The sequence below is a fragment of the Lactuca virosa genome, chromosome 7, assembly GCF_052849685.1.
Source record: "Lactuca virosa cultivar CGN04683 chromosome 7, Lactuca_virosa_CGN04683_v6, whole genome shotgun sequence".
NCBI lineage: Eukaryota > Viridiplantae > Streptophyta > Magnoliopsida > Asterales > Asteraceae > Lactuca > Lactuca virosa.
Genome location: NC_136432.1, coordinates 108,016,078 through 108,023,765, shown reverse-complemented (window position 1 = coordinate 108,023,765; position 7,688 = coordinate 108,016,078). Strand labels below are relative to the sequence as shown.

General features: G+C 30.8%; 1 long non-coding RNA gene across 1 annotated transcript; it reads left to right on the top strand.

Annotated features, from left to right (window-relative positions):
• The first annotated feature begins 597 nt into the window (after window positions 1-597).
• LOC145123991 (uncharacterized) lies at window positions 598-2,883 on the top strand. Its single transcript, XR_013715421.1, has 3 exons — window positions 598-793; window positions 1,704-1,813; window positions 2,801-2,883. It is a non-coding gene; the product is annotated as an uncharacterized LOC145123991 (long non-coding RNA).
• Window positions 2,884-7,688: the final 4,805 nt, after the last annotated feature.

The window sequence follows — 7,688 nt, the reverse complement described above, 5'->3', positions numbered from 1 at the left end:
GATATTATTTTGCTTACAGAGTACTAGTGATTTAAATATTTAAGTGTTATCTGAAAGCAATGAAAAAAAAAGCCTTCTATAAATAATCCATCACTCCCTCTTTTCCAATTCATATTTATCACATCAGTTTTTATCTTTTGTTTATTTCACTTTTTATCCATAACATATGTAAACTCGTCTATTCCATCCCCAAAAACCAATATATTCCATCACTAAGAACCCAAATAATGTTTTCACTTTTTTTTTATCTTCTAAATTAAACATTTACTATTTTTAAACATATATATATATATATATATATATATATATATATATATATATATATATATATATATATAGGAAGGAGCATTTGAGAACTCATAGTTTCCCGAAAACCCGAAAACTAAAGGTGGAGCGTTTATTCAAAAAAACTAAAGGCTATCATTAAAGATGACATTTTTGTAAATATATTGAAAAACCAAGAGTCAAGGGCATCCAAATTAAATAGCATCAGGGGTATTTTAGGGTTATAGAAATTGACTCCATACACATGTCTCCCGATCACCATTCCTCATCAGATCTCTCTCTCTCTCTCTCTCTCTCTCTCTCTCTCTCTCTCTCCCTCTCTCACTATCTCTCTCTCTCACTCTCCTCCCGTTGTTTCGTTGTCGCTTCAATGGAGGATAACGACCATGAAGACAAATTGCCCTAACCCATCGGCCATCGCAACCCCACCATCGCAGCGCTACCACCAAATTGGAAGTCGCAGGAAGACAGGAGGACTGCTCTGAGCCCCAAGGTCTTGAAATCGTAGGTCTGAGTCTTGTCTCTCTTCTCTTATCATCTGGAATATTATAATCGATAAGCTCCTTCTCTTATTTTCATCGATTTTAACAGTTCATAGGGATACAATAGCCGAAGGTATGCTTTAGATTTTAGAATAAAATTTATCTGTATCGTTATCCTATGCCTTTTTCCCATTATTTCCACACTAGTGATTCCATAATTTTGCATAATGAAGGTTTGGTGGTAAGTACGTATTTAGGAGGTGCTTTTGTTGGGTCTACAGTCAGTGGATGTATTGCTTATGGGATTGTACGTCGAATGTTATTCCAAATAATCACTTATATATTTTGATTAGTCATATAACTCTAGTTTTGTTTATAATGATGTATGGAACTTTTGATTGTGTCTTAAAATGATTTCATCTTTTTCCTACATGTGCTATGATAGCACTAAATGTATATCTGTTTACTCAGATTCAGTTGTTCATCTACTCTATTCATAATGAAATTTGCCCTATCTTTTTATAACATGTAAACAGTCTTGATTTGAAGTATAGAATGATGAAAGTTCACAACATTACTAGTTACTTCACCCAAAAAAATTGAACCATCTACAATGCTCCATTGTCAAGTAAAAGCAAAAAAAAAAGTTATCGATTATGATAGAATATTAAAAAGAAAAAAGTGTTCCAAAAAAATAAAACATAATTTCTTAAACTATACTAAATCAGGGTGACTAGATTTTTTTTTTGATTTGAAGTTTGTGTATGTTTATATAATGTATTTTGTATCTAATGTGGTTTATTTGCTAGAGAACAATAGATATGTGTATTTGGTTGTTGAAAATAATTGTATGTGAAGATCTCATACTCATCGTAATCTAGGAGTTTAATTGATTCAATTATTTGATTGATTTAATTTATTTTGTTTGTGTTGAAGGTCATGTTTATAGGAATTGAAGAAAATTTGAGTTTGGCAGCTAGGGAAGTGGAGAAATTGATTTTACACGATGGTACACATTTATTGATACATTGCTTTTGAATTTTGAGGTAAGAAAACTACAATCACACGACCTAAAGTGGAATAAGTTTATGACAATTACAAATGAAAAATATATAACTCAAAACTTATTTTTGACACATGCTTAAATCTATTATATTTCTATTTTGTAGTTTTTATGTGGGCAAAATGAATTTTCTAATAATAATAATAATAATAATAATAATAATAATAATAACATGATATGTGAATGTTATGTGGTATATTCATATGTAAATATTGCATGATAGATTCAAATGTGAATATAACATGATATAGCCAGATCTAAATATAATTTGGCATATTCACATGTAAATCACAAGTGAATCACATGTGATTTATATGTAAATCACATTTAATTCACGTATGAATCACATGTAATTCACATGTAAAATACAAGTGAATCACATATGAGTTAAATGTGATTCACATATAAATCACATGCAATTCACATATGAATCACATATAAATCACAAGTAAATCACATACGAGTTAAATGTGATTCACATATAAATCACATTCAATTCACATATGAATCATATGTAAATCACTATGTGAATCACATATGAGTTAAATGTGATTCACATATAAATCACATGCAATTCACATATGAATGTCATGTAATTCACATGTAAATCACAAGTATATCACATATGAATTGCATGTGATTCATATGTAATTCACATATGAATCACATGTAATTCACATATGAGTCATATGTAAATCAAAAGTGAATCATATATGAATTACATGTTATTCACATGTAAATCACAAATGAATCACATATGAATTGCGTTTATATGTACACATGCATTTTGTATGAGTGTTATTCGTTATATTTTTTAAAATTTTTCTTGTGAATTTCACATTTGATTCTTAAAAGATATAATCATATGTGAATATCATATTATATAAACACATGTGATTCTTACATGATATATACATATGTATTTTTGTGAGTGTTCTTGTATTAATTAATTTTTAATTTTTTTTTGTAGGTTTGGAAGAATTTTTGGAGAATATTGAAGAGGTGAAAAAAGATAAATTGAAGAAAATATGGAAATCTTGACACGAAGAGATGAAAACGCTTAGAAATTTTGTAGAATTTTTTGTTTTTACATTTTATTATGTATCGAATAAAATATTTGTACTATTGTGTTTATAGATTAGTAAATAAAAAATATGTATTTTATGTGATTTACTTACGAATATTATAGTATAAGAAATATGCATATATGGCCATATGCACTTAAATCGTTAATTTTTTTGGTTAAAAAAATTTATAGTCTTTTTTTTAATAAATATTTCGTTTTTTTGTAATAAATATTCAAGATTTTTTTTACTGATTTTTAAAAACTTACTGTTTTTTTTTTAATTTGCAGTTTTTTAAAAAAGTACTTTTTAAATTTTTTTAAAATATTCATGTTTTCTAAAAAAAATTATAAAATCTGCATTTTAAAAAAAAAATCGAAATTATTATTTTAAAAAAATCCAAAAATTTAATTTATTATGTTAATTTTTAGACATTTTTATTAATATTTCCAAAAACACAAAAAATTAAACATTAAATGAGATTGGTAACATGACGATCATGTCCTTAATGAGTTAATTTTGATCTAACGCTCCACATTTAGTTCTCAGGTTCTCGGAAAACTATGAGTTCTCAACGGATCTCACCCCGTATATAGGAATGATCATTTGAGAACTCATAGTTTCCCGAGAACCCGAGAACTAAAGGTGAATCGTTTATTCAAAAAAACTGAAGGCTATGATTAAAGATGGCATTTTTGTAAATAAATTGAAAAACCAAGAGTCGAGGGAATCCAAATTAAATGGCATTAGGGGCATTTTAGGGTTACAAAAATTGACTCCATAAACACGTCTCTTTATCACCATTCCTCATCAGATCTCTCTCTCTCTATCTCTCTCTCTCTCTCTCTCTATCTATCTATCTATCTATCACACACACATATATAGATACGTCTTCATCACTCTGTTTCAGATCTAGATGTACAACTGAATCAGTTTTCATGGTCGTTGATCATCAGTCGATGAGCGGTTCCTCCCGTTTTTTCATTGTCGCTTCAATGGACGATAACGGCCATGAAGACAAATTTCCCTAACCCATCGGCCATCGCAACCCCACCATCGCAACGCTACCACCAAATCGGAAGTCGCAGGAAAACAGGAAGACTGCTCTGAGCCCTAAGTTATTGAAATCGTAGGTCTGAGTCTCGTCTCTCTCCTCTTAGCATTTGGAATATTAGAATCGGTAAGCTCCTTCTCTTATTTTCATCGATTTGACAATTCATGGGGATACAATGGCCGAAGGTATGCTTTAGATTTTAGAATAAAATTAATTTGTATTGTTATCCTATGCCTTTTTCCCATTGTTTCCACACTAGTGATTCCATAATTTTGCATCATGAAGGTTTGGTGGTAAGTACGTGTTTAGGATGTGCTTTTGTTAGGTCTATAGTTAGTGGATGTATTGCTGATGGGATTGTACGTCGAATGTTATTCCAAATAATCACTTATATATTTTGATTAGTCATATAACTCTAGTTTTGATTATAATGATGCTTGGAACTTTTGATCGGGAATCTTAAGATGATTTCATCTTTTTCCTACATGTGCTATGATAGCACTAAATGTACATCTGTTTACTCAGATTCAACTGTTCATCTACTCTATTTATAATGAAATTTGTCCTATCTTTTTATAACATGTAAACAGTCTTGATTTGAAGTATAGAATCATGAAAATTCACAACATTACTGGTTACTTCACCCAAAAAAAATTGAACCATCTACAATGCTCCATTGTAAAGTAAAAGCAAAACAAAGTTATCGATTATGATAGAATATTAAAAAGAAAAAAGTGTTCCAAAAAAATAAAACATAATTTCTTAAACTGTACTAAATCAGGGTGACTAGATTTTTTTTTATTTGAAGTTTGTGTATGTTTATCTAATGTATTTTATATCTAATGTGGTGTATTTGCTAGAGAACTATAGAGTTGTGTATTTGGTTGTTGAAAATAATTGTATGTGCAGATCTCATACTAATCATAATCTAGGAGTTTAATTGATTCAATTATTAGATTGATTTAATTTATTTTGTTTGTGTTGAAGGTCATGTTTATATGAATTAAAGAAAATTTGACTTTGGCAGCTAGGGAAGTGGAGAAATTGATTTTACACGATGGTACACATTTATTGATACATTGCTTTTGAATTTTGAGGCAAGAAAACTTTAATCACACGACCTAAAGTGGAATAAGTTCATAACAATTACAAAGGAATATTACAGTTTTTTTACATTGCTTTTGAATTTTGAGGCAATAAATATTACAGTTTTTTATTGGTTTTTAAAAATTTTACTGTTTTCTAAAAAAAATTGCAGTTTTTGAAAAAAGTACTTTTTAAATTTTTTTTTAAATTCATGTTTTCTAAAAAAAAAATTATAAATTCTGCATTTTTTAAAAAAAATCAAAATTATTATTTAAAAAAAATCCAAAACTTTGATTTACTATGTTAATTTTTAGACATTTTTATTTATATTTCCAAAATCACAAAAAATTAAACAATAAATGAGATTGATAAGATGACGATCATGTCTTTAATGAGTTAATATTGATCTAACGTTCCACCTTTGGTTCTCATGTTCTCGGAAAACTATGAGTTCTCAACGGATCTCACTCCTCTATATATATATATATATATATATATATATATATATATATATATATATATATATATATATATATATATAAAATAAAACATTAAACACTACAAAGAGAAAGTAAAAGAACAAAACGACAATTAACATTCAAAGCCAATAACTAAATTATTAAAAAAATGGTTTTTAAAGGGAAAATTACACAAATGCCCTACAAAGTTTCTAGGGTTGGTCGAGTTAATCCCTAAAGTTATTTTCTGGTTTTTATGGGGGAATAAAGTAGGTTACGATCTGCACTTTTAGTCCCTTTTAACCTTTTATAGTCACTACACCATGCAACAATAACCATTTAGACACAAAAAAAAACTCACATTATGCCCCTATAAAGCCAAAAAAAAATAAGTTTGATGATCATTTAAACGAAAAGTCAGGAAATCAACTTCAATCGACACTTCCGTCCTCGATGGAAAAACCAGCTCGCCAGTCAAAATCGATATGGTCATTATGACTTCATGGTGATGTTATTTGGGCTCACCAATGCACCTACATCATTAATGGATTTAATGTATCGGGTATGTAGGTTGATGCTCGATCGTTCGGTTATTGTGTTCATTGATAATATTATGGTCTACTCCAAGACCAGGGAGCAGCATGAGGAGCACCTGCAGTAGTTACTAGGAGTGTTGAGGAAGGAGAGGTTGTATGCCAAGTTCTCCAAGTGTGATTTTTGGGTTCGATAGGTTCAGTTCTTAGGACATCTCGTCAATCAAAACAAGATTTTGGTCGATTCAGCCAAAATCGAGGTGGTGATGCCATATGAGGTCTCGAAGTCTCCATACGAGATAAGGAGCTTTCTTGGATTGGAAAATTACTACAAAATATTTATTGATGATTTCTCCAAGATTCTTGTTCATCTTACTCGATTGACGAAGAAGTGTGTTGATTTTCATTGGGGGTCTGAGTAGCAGGCAGCGTTTAAGACTCCGAGGCAGAAGTTATGTGAGGCCCCGATATTGAACCTTCCTGAGGGTATTGAGGATTTTGTGCTATATTGTGATGCTTTGATCATTGGTTTGGGGGCAGTGCTTATGCAACGAGGTGGGTTTATTGTTTATGCTTCCAGACAGTTGAAGCCTCACGAGGCTAGTGTTGGGTTTTGATACGAAATATAAGTTTGTTTTTCACAAAAACCAGCAATGGAAGACTTTAAAAATAACAAGTTTATTTTTAGTTCATAACAAAACTAAACCATCATGGATCCATTTATAGAGATTAGAATGAAATAAAACAACCATAGGATGTTTTAGAGATAACCTTTGAAGCCTTTGAACCCACTTGGTTTTGGGGTGTTGATGAAGATGTAAAGATTAAAGAACATGATTTTCTCTACAAGTATCCACCATTAAGATTAATGCACTTGGAATGCTAGTTCCTTCTTGTATAAAGTACTTCTTAAGCCTTTAAGTTATTAACGCAAATAAGCACTAAAGGAGAAGCACTTTGTGTTGGATTAGTGTCTAAGCCCGTAACCATATTTGGTAAGTACTTGACCCGGTTGTGCATGGTCCTTTTGGGTTGCCTTCACCAAAGCAACTTGACTAGAGAAATAATAGAGAAAGAGGTTATTATGGTTTATTAATATATTATAAGAATAATATATTAAGAGAGAAATCATATTTGTTTAGTTAACATTGGTCAAGAATTAATTAAGAATTAATTTTGTGATCAAAAGAAGTTAACTGAACTAGGGGGACTGAACGGTAATTATGTGATAGTTGCAAAGTAGGGCAAATGATCCCCTATATGATAGGGTGGACGAATTCAAGGGGATAAGGCCTTAGAATTCGTCCAAGGCAAGGGTTCTAGAATTATCCTTGGGCTGCTTGGTGGCTAAGCAACCAGATAAGGATAAGGACTGAAACCCTAATCCCTACACCTATATAAGGACCCCTTGGCTTAGGAAAATCGGCCACTTGATCCTAGAAGTTCCCAGAGCCAATTTTATGCCTCTCCTCTCTCGCTCTCTCTTGCCTCTCCATTTGCTCTTGGTTTTTGTGAGCCATTAGAGGTACTACGCTTGTGGTACTTTCTTTCAAAGACAGGAAGATTGAAGATACAATTTGTTATTACAACATAACAACAAGAGGTATGTAATCCTTTCTCCTTTCTAAATTTCGAAATTACTAGGAGCATGCTAGGGTTCTTC